The sequence below is a fragment of the Haemaphysalis longicornis genome, unplaced genomic scaffold, assembly GCF_048455015.1.
Source record: "Haemaphysalis longicornis isolate Haplotype H1 unplaced genomic scaffold, Haemaphysalis longicornis Haplotype H1 scaffold_1, whole genome shotgun sequence".
Taxonomy (NCBI): Eukaryota; Metazoa; Arthropoda; class Arachnida; order Ixodida; family Ixodidae; genus Haemaphysalis; species Haemaphysalis longicornis.
Window position 1 is genome coordinate 6,123,902 of NW_027526203.1, and position 14,736 is coordinate 6,138,637.

Consider the following 14,736-nt stretch of genomic DNA (forward strand, 5'->3'; position numbering starts at 1 on the left):
GAAAACGAAATCGAAATTCTAGACATCAGTGACGGTGAACTCACCCTTCAGGGATTTGTGAAAACTGCGTGATTTGCGCCAACTGCTTTCCCGCGAGCTTGGTCACTTCACGGCACTCCAAAGAAGCAAGGTCACACACCCACGTTTTCAACAAACAAGTATCACTGTTGCCTTTGGAACTTTTTTAGATGCAAGGCATCTCATGCTCGCCCCTCTGTCCTTCCTGCGCCTGTCCGGCGTTGTCCGCACAGCTGCGCCTCTCCTCTTCTCTTCTCTCCGATAGCGAACACTCTCTCTCAAACAGCTGCGGGTTGGTGCAGCGCGCTCTCACTCCGTTGCAAGGCGCCGGTGGGCGCCGCTGCGCTCGGCGCTGCGCGCGCTGCGCATGTGCAGTACTCTCTCTCTCTACGCGCTCTCCTCTCCTTCGGGCGCTGTGAATATAAAGCGGCACGCCGCGCTCCGACGGTCTCAGTCGACGGTCGTCCGCGTTACGCGTGCACTCTCCCGCAGTACTCGACGGTCTAGCCCCTAACTGTGCACTTTACGGACCAAAAGGCGCTCATTCTCGTCTGCAATAAAGACCGTACCTGAGCATACGTGTACTGCATGTGCATTGCATGGTGAAAATGGACAATTACGCCCATCTCCCCTTCGCTTAAGAATCCCTGCTATAAGCGTAATGAATACGATGGAAAACGCCCATGGAACCCCCCATGAGATGCGTTGCATCACACCAGGGTTCCCGCGAGGGGAGGTGGGCGTAATTTTTTTATTCCAAATGCGTTTCATGGAACAAACTTATTCTGAAAGGGCACCTTTTCCTGAATTTGATGAACATAATGTTCTTTTCCGCAAGCGAAATTCGGTGAGAGGGTGCTAGCTGGTATACTGTACCGGGCGGCTACATTATTCTCTGTCGCCGGCAGAGACGGCATTTAAAATTGCCAGATTGTCTTAATAAGAGAAAACTTTTCGTTTTCTGGCAGCAGAACTCATCACGGACGAACTGACACCACAGATAGAAATCATAGGAGTGGAGACGCTCGACTACACGCCGACAGGAATGCCAAGCACCCAACCGACACCGCACTCTCACACTTGGAAACGCACGGTAGTTTGTGGTGCGGGCGAAATTAGCTATAGTCAAACTCCGCTACAACGAACTCCACTACAACGAAATTCCCGCTTCAACGAAGGTTTTTCGATTCCCCGCCCGCATCCCATAGGCCCCAATGTATTAAAACTCCCTCCACAACGAACCACTTTTTTATTGTTCTCCCGGTTCAACGAAATTTTCCCGGGACACAAGTCACTCGATCTGCAACGGACTGAACCACTCTAACTAATTTTGATAAGTTCTAACAATGTAAATTATATAGTAGCAACATTTTCTCCGAACATCCGGACATCGAGAAGCTGCCGCTTCTCGATGTCCGGATTACCGGCGCCGGCGGCGCTCAAAAGCGGCGGCGGCGGCGGCGGAGGAGGAGGAAACCGCTTCTCGCCCTTTCTCGCGCTCGCCCGGCACCCGCCGGCGGGGCCCGCCGGCGAAAGCACTGACCTTGCTGCTCACGTGACCGGGGCCCCCTGAATGGATCAGCGATTTTTTCAAGTTTTGGAAATAAAATGCTCCCAGAGTGTCGTGCATATCCTGTGCATATCCGTGACCACAAATTAAAATATAAACTCCGCGCTGTGATTTCACGACGCCTGCTTTTGCGCGGATCTCCACGAGTACGACGCGCATATTACAACGCTGGTCTAAGCGCCGCGAGACGCGTTGTGACCGCCAATTACGATATAAACTCCGTGCTATAAAAAGGGTGCTATTTTAGGCGGAGCGAGCTCCAAGCAAGTTGGCAACATTGGGGCGAAAAGGTAGGTGGGAGATTTCACGACGCCAGTTAGACGCCTGCCCTGTTTTCTTTATTTACTGATTTTTCCGCGACAACGAAATTCTCGCTACAACGAAATTTTTCGCGATCCCCGTGAATTTCGTTGTAGCGGAGTTTGACGTATAGTGCACTTCTCCAGCCAATTTTTCAGAAAAAGTGCGCACAACAATGACTTATCAGCGTAGCGAATTCGTTACATCAAGGTAAACCGTAGAAACGCCTTCGTTACATGGAGATCGCTATGGGGAATTGAATTGAATGGGGAATTGAAAAACTTTGTTAAATGCAGGAATTCGTTACATAGAGGTTCGTTACATCCAGGTTTAACTGTAATATAATTTGGTAATTTTTTTGTTATTATATTCTCAATTTTTCAAGTAAGCCCCTCCCCCCAACCCCTCCCTTGCCCCCCACCCCGATGCAAAATCTTGCGTACGCCACTGCAACCATGCGACCGGCCGGCCGCTAGATCTAGAACCAGCTCCCAGCTCTGTCCTCGGGAACTCCACGCGCCGGCGGAAGGGACAAGAAGGCCCGCACGCCCCTTGCCGTCGTCAGAGCCGCCGTAGGAGACATCCGAGAGTACGCTGCCGCATCCCGGCCAAGATCGAAACGACGGCATCGCCGCCTTCCCCGTGCTCCACCTTGAGTTAGCAACCACGGCCTTGCAGCGTACGTGGACACCGCCGCGCCCCGGAACGGGAGTCCCGACCTTCCCGGGACTACAGAGCAAGCGCACCCCGTACACCCCGGCCCCAGAACGAGAAGACCCGTCCCCAAGGTCCAGCGCCAGGAGCCTTCCTGACCCGCTCCTACGTGTCACACCACCTCGCCGGGTCAGCACGTCCGCACCAGCCGAACTTCCTTGTTAATTAAATTGTTTTTATAGCCAAACCTGTGTTTCCTCTTTCCCCCTCAACTCCGTGTAGACCCACCTAGTTGGTAGCGTGAGCTATCCCGCTAACGGAATCGCCACACCTTTTACGAAATTTTTGAACACCAATGATGATGATGGTGTATTGGATATCAATAATTTCGGAATGATATTGATATCCTAGGATATTTGTGGTAACCGGGAGATTGTTGTCTCGAGGCGATTGCTCAACGGGGCTGTAATCGGTGCCTTAACGTTACACTGTCTGTGTTACGAGCTATCACGAGTAATAAACGCAATTTTGCGCTCATATACCTTCTGGCACCACAGCGACCGTTCAGGTTTCTCTCGATTTAGCATTTTCCTGTATCGTTTGGGATTGTTTCACGCTTGTCTGTTCGATATCCGACCAAATATATACGCAGTATGCTGACCTGCAGATGACGTGAGGTGATACTAAGCCACTTATCTATACACGAAGCCCCTTCTACACACTAGCTTCCCCGTGAATATGGAAAGAGCCTTTCTAGCAAGAAATCATAATTTCCGGCTTCATTTCTGACTCGATTATTAGACTCTAGCTGGAATCGAAAGCTTCTAACTAGAAAAATTCTTAGTCTAGCACGATTACTTCCAGCTTGCGGGTTTTTTTTCTTCTTGCTGGACTGACGTCGAGTTAGCTAGCTGGATGTAAATCTCAATCCAGCTATATATAAACTAGAAACTGAATTTATAGCTGGAAATTCTGCTATTTTTTGCTAGAATATTTCTAGCTCGAGGAAATTTCTGATTCAATAATTCAGCTAGAAAAAAACATTTTCACAATTATAATGTGGCCCAGCTTGGTGACATCTTTTGAAGGGAAATTGCGCTGAATACGGCTCACGAAGACGGACACAGAAAAAACGTAGACATACATCAAAGTGTACGTTTTTTTCTGTTTCCGTCTTCGTCTTCGTGATACCCAGCGCAATTTCCTTTCAAAAGATGTCCCACCAACTATCCCGACACCAAGCATTACCAAGTTTCGTGTACGTAGAAACCAAAATATTTCTCGAAAGTAAACTCGTGATCATAAAAGACGCATATGCACCTACGTGTTGTTTTGGCATACCTCCGCAACTTAAATTTCTGCGCCAAACAAATGTAAAAGGAAAAACGTTCCGGTTTCGAAAGCAAATGTACTCAGAACTTTCTCATCTCTGGAACCAATTTAAAGTCCAAGAACAGCTACCCTGCAACAAGATACCAGCATGTATCCCAGGTCAAGAACCAAACCAGCTTGAATAAACTAAACGAATATAGGTTGGTGAAAAAAGCGTACAGCTGCTTTTCCGCTAGAAAAATAAATGCTCAGTTACGATATATTTGAACTTACACGCACGCTGATGTTTGCACGCCCAGGTCATGGTAAAAACCGCAAGCCCAATTGATGGATCGCCCAATGTGGCTGGCATAAAACTAAAAAATTGCTGGCTTTCAGAAGTGATTCCCAACGTGGCCCTTCTCACAACATCCTCCGATTATCACTCAATGCCTACCTGCCGCGATGACAACCCCACTGTCGCACCCGCATACTCCGTAAATAGAAAAACTGAAACAACTACACCTCAGATCTCTCACACCTCCGAACACCTCACCTCTTTCGCTGCCATAACTCGAGAACAAAAAAATGCTGGATCCTCACCAACACCTGTACTGCACCAGAGACAATCCTAAAATGGTATTACCTGTAGAACGCCCCCGACGTCCCCACTGCCACCACCACGTGACAGCCGACCTCAACCAACTGATTGGCAATGCGTCAAGTTTTGCAGTGAAGCATTGTATGTCTAATCCCCCAGCTCTCGCACCCATGTAGAACGAAAACACGGGGATTGTGCTCGACGTATGAAAATATTCATAAAAAACGGAAAAAAGTTTCTAAGGCCTCCATATTTTTAAGCCTTATATTGCACCCGAAGAATGTCTTCCCAGTAATGCATAAGGGTCATTCCATGCCAAATGTCCCAGCCGTAAAATCGACCATCACGGATTTGCTCAGTAAAAATTGTGGGTCATCCTCGCATGGCCCACAATTCTCCCTGGAATTGTTTTTATCCAAAAAAATTTTGTTCTTTTTCTAGCGGCCCTTTTACCTCTAAGGTTTAAAGCAAACTTACGTCTGTGAAAAAAATTCATGAAAAGTAACTTCATTTACAATGGCCACCATTTTTTGTGAACATCATGTTGAGGCCCTGGGCTACTCTATGCCGCATTTTTAAAATATTTTTCCTTTTCTTTGCTGTGATTACGCCATTCAGAAAATACACGATGACGAGCATTTTCAAACATTTTCAGCAAATACAAGCACCTTCCCTCAGCCAATGAAGCATTTGTACCTGTATAATGAAGCATTTGTACCTGTATCTCAGCATTGTGGAAAACTGGTAAAAACTATATTTACACTGAAAAAAGATGAAATGTGCGATAAAAAGTTTGTGAAACTTGAAAAAATCTCCTTTCTGACCCGTATTCACCTTGAAATGGCGCATTGTTGTGCTCGTAGTAAAAAATATCAAATACAAGCCATTCACTAGTACAAATGATCGCAGCAGTTTATTTCAGAAAGTTTAATCAGAACAGTTTTTGTTTTAGCAGAGAAAATTTTTTTTCAATTTGCGCAGCGACACTACTTCACCCCAATGTTCCACAGAACGTCTTCTCTGCACGGCATGCGCCTGCCTGCATGAAAGCGGCGCGAGCCAGCCGGTTAGCACCACAAGAATACTTTTCTTGCAATGGTATTTCGTAGCGTCAGTACCGGAAAAGGTATAATGCGCGTGTTGGTGGGAAAAGTACAACGTGGGGCTAGCGGTGGTGCGCCCATTGTATGAGTACATGCAACTCAACGGCTGGACATCAGATGTGTATTTAAAAGCATCGGGTTATGCAATTCCCGCCAACGGATGCAAATAAATTCGTTTAACTCGATGACTCCGCCGCTGTTTATTTCGTAATTTTCAGCATACTTAAAAGATACCACATATAACACACCCTGCTTCTTTAAATGCACGTCCATGTCCAGCCAGCCGTTGAGTTACCCGTACTCATGGAATGGGCGCACCACCGCTAGCTCCACGTTGTACTTTTCCCACTAACACGCGAATTATTCCTCTTTCCTGTACTGACGCTACAAATACCATTGCGGCGAAAGGTATTCTTGTAGCGCAAACTCGCTGGCTCACGCCTCTTTCATGCAGGCAGGCGCATGCCGTGCAGAGAAGACGCTCTGTGGAACAACGGGGTGAAGTAGTGTCGCTGTACAAATTGAAATTTTTTTCTCAGCTAAAACAAAAACTGTTCTGATTAAACTTCCAGAAATTGACTGCGATCATTTGTGCTAGTGAATGGCTTGTATTTGATATTTTTACTACGAGCACAACAATGCGCCATTTCAAGGTGAATATGGGCCAGAAAGCATATTTTTCCAAGTTTCACAAACTTTTTATCGCACATTTCATCTTTTTTTTCAGTGTACATGTGGTTTTTAACAATTTTCCACAATGCTGAGACACAGACCGGTACAAGGGCCTCATTGGCTGAGAGAATGTGCTCGTATTTGCTAAAAATGTTTGAAAATGTTCGACATCGTGTATTTTCTGAATGGCGTAATCACAGCAAAGAAAAGGAAACATATTTTAAAAATGTGGCATAGAGCAGCCCAGGGCCTCAACATGATGTCCACAAAAAATGGCGGCCATTATTAAAAGAAGTTACTTTTTAATTAATTTTTTCACAGACGTAAGTTTGATTTAAACCCTGGAGGTAGAAGGGCCGCTAGAAAAAGAACAAAATTTTTTTGGACGAAAACCCTTTCAGGGAGCATTGTGGGCCATGCAAGGATGACCCACATTTTTTACTGAGTAAATCCATGATGGTCGATTTTACGGCTGGGACGTTTGGCATGGAATGATGACCCATGTGTTTTAAAATGAAGCAGACTTTTTGAACATCGGCTTGATATCTGTAATCCCCACATTCTGTGTTGCACAGTGAAGAATGGCCACCTACGGAAGGAGTATGGCTACAACCCCACTTTATGCCCCTATTCACCACCGCCGCCTCTTTTCAGAGTCGTGTTACTCGTGTATACTGCTTGCGGCGTCGATCTTCCCCCTGCCATTTTCGCATGAGCTTGGGAGGGGGACGGGGCGGGAGCACGCTGAGAGGGGCTTTACACGCCCACCATCGACATAACCCGTTCTGCTGGGGGGAGTCCTCCATAAGGGGGAGCTTTTTGAATAAATGTTACATCTCTCTCTAATGTTTACTTCTCTGGGAGCTAATCGACACACCAGGCTCACGATCCTTACCACAGTCGACATTCAACTCCACTCTCAAAGCAGTCCAACCGGCCCCATAGCTACAAAGGACAAGCAGGCAAAAGGATGGGGTCTGCAATGCAGAACTATGTCGGAAACTTAATGATAGTGGTCACGCGTCCACAAGCTGCCGCGCCCCAAATCGACAGCACGCTGAACCGTGTTTTCGTGCAAGTGAAAGGTTTTTCTTTTTTTCTTTTTTTTCACGGTTTGGCTGTGGTCAGGTGCTCTACAACTGCTGGGGCATGAGTGCTGAGGGTTGGGTTGGTCAATCATGGGAAGTGGCGGCCAACTACTAACCATGGTGACCAGATCATTCTCTGGTGAGGGAGTACTGTTTGTGTCCCAAAGAGCCTTTCTAGTGTGGTTGAAACTTAAGCCTCCCAGGTGTCTGAGATGCTGTTTACTTCTGGACCAGGCAGTACTCTCTACCTGAAATATATTTACAGGGGTGAGACAGCTTAACCAGATTTGGGAGCAGTTTCTGGAGCAGCAAAATCTAGATTTTGGAGCAGGAGAACCTTGATTTGGAGCAGAAGAACGACATTTATTATATCACCTTAGGAGCCTAAAAAAAATTTTTGGCAAATCAGGGGGGAGGAAGGAGGGAACTGCACCTATTAAATCAGTTTTGAACGTACATAACACTAAAACAGCTATCAAAAAAGTTTTTTTCTATCAGAGTATCACAAGGTACGAACTACACTACATTTATACAAACCACTTTTAAATTTCTAGGCTCTATGCATAGACAGCGTGGAGCGCCGTTGATAATATCGAATTGAAAAACTAAGCAGCTCCAAGGCATTTTTATTATCACGTGAATGCCTAAATTATTACTCTTGCAATCCCATACTGGGCTTTATGCAAAAGTGTAGAGCAGCGGCAAAAGTTGCGCAAAGCGAGGTGACAGTCGTCGCAACCCCCCCCCCCCCCCCCCCCAACACCTCTCCTATTTTAATCCCCACGGTACACGTTCACAACGATCGTAATTTGAGTGACGTTCGTATGTTGACCCACCTCCCCCTTGGCTCCAAATTTCACTTCAGATAGATGAACCATTATTACTAACGTGCAATAATAGCCCGTCCTCAGACACTTCTTGAATATTTTGCTGCGATGTAGCCCACGCCGCAACTTCTGCAGTGTCTATCGTCCAATTCCCGCCGCTCGCAAGCTTGCTGTCAGAGGCAGCAATAATTCAGCGTTTTATTGCACCGGAACGAGTCCGAAATTTCACTTCAAGCACGCACCGCGCCTCGCACTCAAGGCCGAAACACGGCGAATTCGCCGGCACCACGTCGTTTAAGATGAACTCCCGTTTTTCGAGTCACGCAACTTCCCGCTACAGATCAAACGACTAAATGTAAACCCAGTCACCCCCATAACCAAAACCACGGCACAAATCGGCGAAGAGCACTCTGCCTGAGCAACTGCTTCGCCCGGCGGCCATGTTTTCCAATCTACACCACACCAAGATGGCGGCGCCCGCTGATTCGTTACGGAGATAGGGGGCTCCGAAAATTGTCGTTTTTTCGTCAACTCGCACAAGTAGTTTGTCGCCTCAGTACACATAAGCATTTTTTCTACAGGACTTTGGAATGGTTTTCGATAGGGAAACTTTAAAACTCACAGAATGCAACATGTGCAACCTTACATGACTTTCGAAAAAAACTATCTCGGAGGCAAGTTTTATGCGGGTCTTTTATTGAATGATCAATCAACTAAACCTTTACAAACAAAATCACCTTGGGGGTGCTGGAAAATTATGCCGTCAGTAAGCATTTCTTCCCACTGAGACTGACGGGAGCATTAAAATCATTGGCTGTCAGACTGTTTTGGAGCAGTTTGGTGCAATTTTCAAGCTTTTGGAGCAGCCTGGCGCAGGAAAACAAATTTGTATCAAAACTGCGCAATATGCGCAGCTGTCTCACCCCTGTATTTACAGCAAAAGAAAAGAAAAGAGAAGAAAATAGAAAAAGAAAAAAAAACGAAAAGAAAAGGAAAGGAAAACCATTGCGCGTGCGTTTTCATAATAAATCTGCTCCTTTTCAGACCATTAAATCTCACAAGGTGCCTGGCGCTTCTTATACACAGGAAAGATTTCGCGTTCATCCAAGAAAAAAAAAAGCGCAATTGTTTTGTCGCTATCGTTTTTAGGGTCTTAATGGTCTCGGAGCAATGACAAGATGAGCGAGTGAGCAAATACAGCGCGGCCAGGACTGTGTTCTGCCAAATGAACAGGCAGACGTTGTGGGAGTCTGCATTTCACACACTAGTTATTTCCTACCCCGCAGCCATCCGTGCTCAGCAAACATGCCTTGCGAGCGCTGGCTGCGGACGGGTCCGTTGCTTGCGGAGACAGACAAAGGCAGGAGGCGACAAGGGCAAAACATCAATGGCAGCATTTATTGCAACGTGCAAATCAAATACACTGCATACAGACTAATCGTAGGCCATAACCGTAGCAATGGGAGCGAGGCATTAAACAACGCTAGAGATTGAGATGGTTCGACTCACCGATTGAATACCGGAGCAGCAGGGCGCCACGCGTGCGAGAGCGGGTGCAGTCTGCGAGCTCGCCCGGACGCGTACCTTTGTGGCGCGTCCCCCACGGTCCTGACCAGCGCACTGAAACGTCCGCACGCTACCGCATCCCCAAGACAAGAGACCATCCTCTCGTCATGCAACAACCCACCCGACCTCGCCATTTGGTGGCGCTAGTGGTGAGGAAGAACTGGTTCTCAGGTAAGGCAGAGAGGAAAAGGATCACCTTCACCCCGGCGACAACAAACCCTCCGGTTGCTGGCGCCCTCCCGTATGGCTCTCATCGCGTGAGTGAGGCGCGTTGTGCAACGCCGGCCGCGATGGGAAGCTAGCCAGAAAGGGGTTGGCACAGTTATTCGACATTCCTGGCATCCCTTACGAAACTCTGAAGTTCCTCAATCCGCTCCCGCGCGTAGCAGTAAACCAGTTTGTTTTGGTCCTTGTAGAATGTTCTTATCAGGTTTGGTTGGCCCGCTGCGCTGCTGTTCACTCTGAGCGGCGGCCAGGCCTCCACGAAGTGCTTGCGAAAGTGCGGAAGGAGGTCTGGTTCCACCTGCAAAGAGAGCAGCGCAGGCTTGGGCCTCAGGGCTTCGCATCCACTTGGTGCAATCCAGCGGTGATCCTAGGGGAGGCTGGGGGGAGCATCAAGGTGGTTTACTAACAGTTCTCTTTGTTTTTCAGGCTGGCTAACGTTTTCTTTTCGGGAGGTTCCCGTTTGAACCCATTCCCAGTTCACCCTTCCCACTTGTTCCCTCTCGTTTCAACCCGGCGCAAAACGCCCTTCCCGTTTCGCCCTTTCCCACTTCGCCTGTTCCCGTTTGAAACCATTCCCATTTCAATCTTCCCGTTTGTTCCTTCCCATTTCAACCCAGCGCGAAAGAACCTTCCCCTTTCGTATTTTCCTATTTAGCCTGTTCCCAGGAATAATGTACCCAGTTTATGAAGCGCTATAAAAAGCATTTTCATGTTGCTCTTCCTTTATTTCCGTTTGCTCACAGCCGCTGCGATAGCATGCTCAGTACAGCCAGAGTCCTTGAATGCTTTTCAAACCTGGGGTTCACTTTTTAAATCTACAGACGACCAAATTTGGTTACAATTCAAGTCACACCAATTAACAAATCAGCACAATTTACTCGAAAACAGCGAAATACCTAAATTAAACATATTTAGGTCGCGAGGGTCTCCCGGCGTCTGCCCTCCTTTGCACTTGTTCGGTCGACTGACCCTCGTCTCTAGCTTCTTTAGATCCACCCCAAAAATCCCAGACACTTAAGTTTTATTACATTAAAACGACGCCATCATGGCCGTGTCCCGAAAGAGTGTGAGGAGGGACTACTAACACACACGACCACGGCAACCAGAGGTTTAGACACAAAAAATTATTTTATCCACACTCTAGAGCTAACTTTAACTCAAGCTTCAAGGTAATCGGCAAGGACGAGTAAAAATTACGCCCATCTTCCCGCGATGGAACCCTGATGTGATGCGACGCATCGGGGGGTTCAATTGGTCGTAACGTGGCCTTGAGCGTTTGCGCTGACGCTGGTATTGGATTGTGTCAGCCCACTCGCTGAAGGGACCGTCGCTTCCATCACGTCTTCATCGGAAGAATCAAGTCAAGCACGGAGTCGTCAAGCAAAGTCATGCGGATTCGAACGAGAGCGAGCGCTGACTGAACCGCCGCAGCGCGCTACCCGCTTTATATTCACAGCGCCTGAAGGAGATGAGACAGCGGAGGAGAGTCGCGCATGCGCGCACTTGCGCACCGGAGCAGACGCGAGCGGAGCGAAGCGCGCGCGCAGCTGTTGTTGTTATGCTAATACGACGGAGTGAGAGCGTTGCACACAGCTGTCGGAGAGAAGAACGGGGGAGAGTTGCACATGCGCAGGTGGTATGCGTCGCGCATGCGCGCACTTGCGCGCGCCGGGGCAGTTGTTAAAGGGAAGCTGAAGCGCTTTCCAAAAAAATTGAGTTAGATTAACAGTTATATAGTTTCTTGCGCGCTGATTCCGAATATCACATTGAAATTTATCGTACATGAGTCCAAGTGGCATTTATCTTGCAAAAAGCGCGGCCCCGTTTGAAAGACGCGCGCTTTTCGTCTTTTGACGCCCCTGATTGGCTGCGCCCGTCATGACGTCAAAGGACACCCTTCGGCCGCGCCGGTTGTCGGAAGCATTGCGAACGATCGCACGGTTTCCTTTGCGGTAATTTAGCTTGCAGTTTAATTTTCGCACATGACTGGAAGTTTGTTTTATAAGTTACCGTGCTGTTGGTTCAATTATCTTGGAGCTTAAATTTGCTTTACACGACAGAGAACCCAAAAGCAGTGACTGTGACGTCGACTAGTGGGTTCCATCAAAATATTTTTGAATTAGGCAACCAGCATAAGGGGATTTTTTACCTTATGTTAATATTAGGTACTGCCTTGACTGTTTCTTATTATACACAAAACCATTTATGCCGAAGATTAATGGGCGTTTTATAAACAAAACAATCTACCAGCGAAAAGCACGTACGTGCACTGCGCGAAAAAATAGCGTCCATGCGCTGTAAACGTATATGCGAGACACATCTTGCCGGTACACGCATAAACCAACAAGCAGACTCTGCTTCCGCATTTCCTTTGTTCGTTGTCGCCCACCCCAGCCCCGTTACTCATCCCCGTACACAGACCCACACGCGCGCGCAATTTCGGCCGCGGCGCTACGGCGCCTCCGCGATTGCTAGCTGCACTTCGATGAGTGGCGTCTTACTGCTTCACATGTATTTATTCTGAAAACACTGCAGCATACTAGTGCCTGCTCAGCATTATTGGCTGTAGTAGGGCTTGATTTTCGCTTGTGCGTTGCGCATTCTGCTACAATATTACGGCCACCTCGTTATAATTAACAGACCAGTCGGACAACGCAGTTACGTTGTAGTTACGTTACTTTAGGTAACAATCACCAAACGTTTGTGATAATAAATCGTTGGCCTGTTTCGGCATTTCTAGATTTAAGCATTTACCGCGATAGTCGGACAGAGGCCGTATATTTACTATTCGCTCCTAATTTTTTTAGTATCATCATTATATATATCACCGACTATCACTGGAGCACACTTGAGGTTCAGTGACAACAAGTGCTGGCCAGGTTATAATATGCAGCCACACGGAATCTTGGGCAAAAAATTTGGCCCCCGCAGTCAACACAAATTATGGCACGGTGGTGGTTCGGAGTGGTGTTTTTTTTTTTTTAATTCCAGACAAACATCACCTTATCGTGACATGTATACTTGCAAAATAAGTAATCTGGTTGTGTTGGTTCTTTTACTTTGCAGGAATACTGTTTACCTCTTAGCCGGGAGAGAACTTCTATCATGATTGGCCCCTTGTTTTAGTTTCGCCAAAAAATTGTTTTTTTGAACACTGTCCTGAGCCCATAGGGAAAGAAAACCGACGCGTTTAACGAAACAAGTATTTCCTGAACAAATCTGACTTGGTTTCTGGAATGGAACGAAACAACCCGGGCCAAAGTACAGCAGTATTCCCCATCCTTCATAAATCTAGAATCTAATGTGAAAATCCACGTCCGTCGCATCAAAAAAAAAAAAAAAGCATTGTAGCGGTTTACAAAGTATTTAACGTAGTGTAGTATATTCTCTGTCATCAAGCACAGCCACCTCGGCTGTCGCTTCCGTATGTTATCAAGCATCCCGGCGTGGCATTATTCTGCTTAAGAATACGGCATGATAACGTATGCCTCGTTTGGCGTTCGTGCATACTTTTTGAACACGAAAATTGTGCAAATGAGTGCTATCAACCACAACAACAAGTATCATTCACAAGGAAACACGGCGAAAAGAGCATGGCCGAGGCGGCCGATCCGGTTGGAAGTCCAGGTATGACGTTTTTCAGCCGGTTTTCGCCCGCGCTCTTCGGTCTTCCGGCATCGCGCGGCGAGATGGGGGCGGGGCATCGGGCCACTTTTGTTTGCTCATTGCGCCGCTTCTATTGCATGTATTGCGAAAATATTTCGTACACATGAACTATTCAATGTTTACTTGCTGCTAGTCAACTTTTCTTTTAATTCTAAAACCGCTTCACCTTCCCTTTAATGCAGCGTCACGCAGCGAAGCGCGCCCAAACAAGCGCGCCAGCTGTGGTATGCTAATGAGCCGGAGTGAGAGTGTTGCACACAGCTGTGGGAGAGAAGAACGGAGGAGGGATGCGGACGGACGGCGCGACGACGACGCAAGAGGGACATGCCTCAGAGCAAGAGATGCGTCGCATCTAATAACTAATAAAAACCAACCGACCCATACCAACTCCGAGCGCTGGCCATCGACCCTCGGGCGGCCTCTATAAGTATTGTTCCTGCGACGCGCGCCGAAAATATGCTCAGCGCCGAAGACATTCCCGGCTTTGTCAACCAGGCGTGTCCATTACAAAAGGAGCTGGCAGTCCCTCGTCACATATATCCGTTGTAGCAGTGACACTGTAGACCTGTTATGAATTGGAACCTCACTGCGTACCTTGGCCGGTGCAACATTTAGAAGCGCCGCAGCGGGACTTTCTCTATTCATCTCTAGCCCCACGAATGACGGCGTATCGAGGATGACCCCACCGACCAGGACGCACCCACTCTTTGCATGCTGCAATGCGGCAATTACCCCCGGCAACTAGAGAGACCTTCCGCCGGCGTCACAAGGTACCCTCGGCGCTGTATAGACGTGAAACAACAAAGGTGCGGCTCCCCCCAAAATGACATTAACCACCCTTCCCTGGCTGGGATTATTTTTATCGGCTAGACGCGCTACCCGGCTTCCCACAAAAAACGATGAAAAGCGGAAAGCGCTTCCGCGGTTGCTCCTAGGAGTCCTAGCTCCCCTCGAACACTTCAGCGGTGCCTGCACAAAGAAGCCGCGCAGGTTTTTATGCAACAAAAACGCAGGACAGAAAGCCCCCTGCGTTCTCGCAAAATGTGCAATTGGCTGAATAAACACATTCAATCGTTATTTTTGCTTTTTTTAGGTCCCTCCTATGGACATATTTGATCTATAGATCTCTCGAACC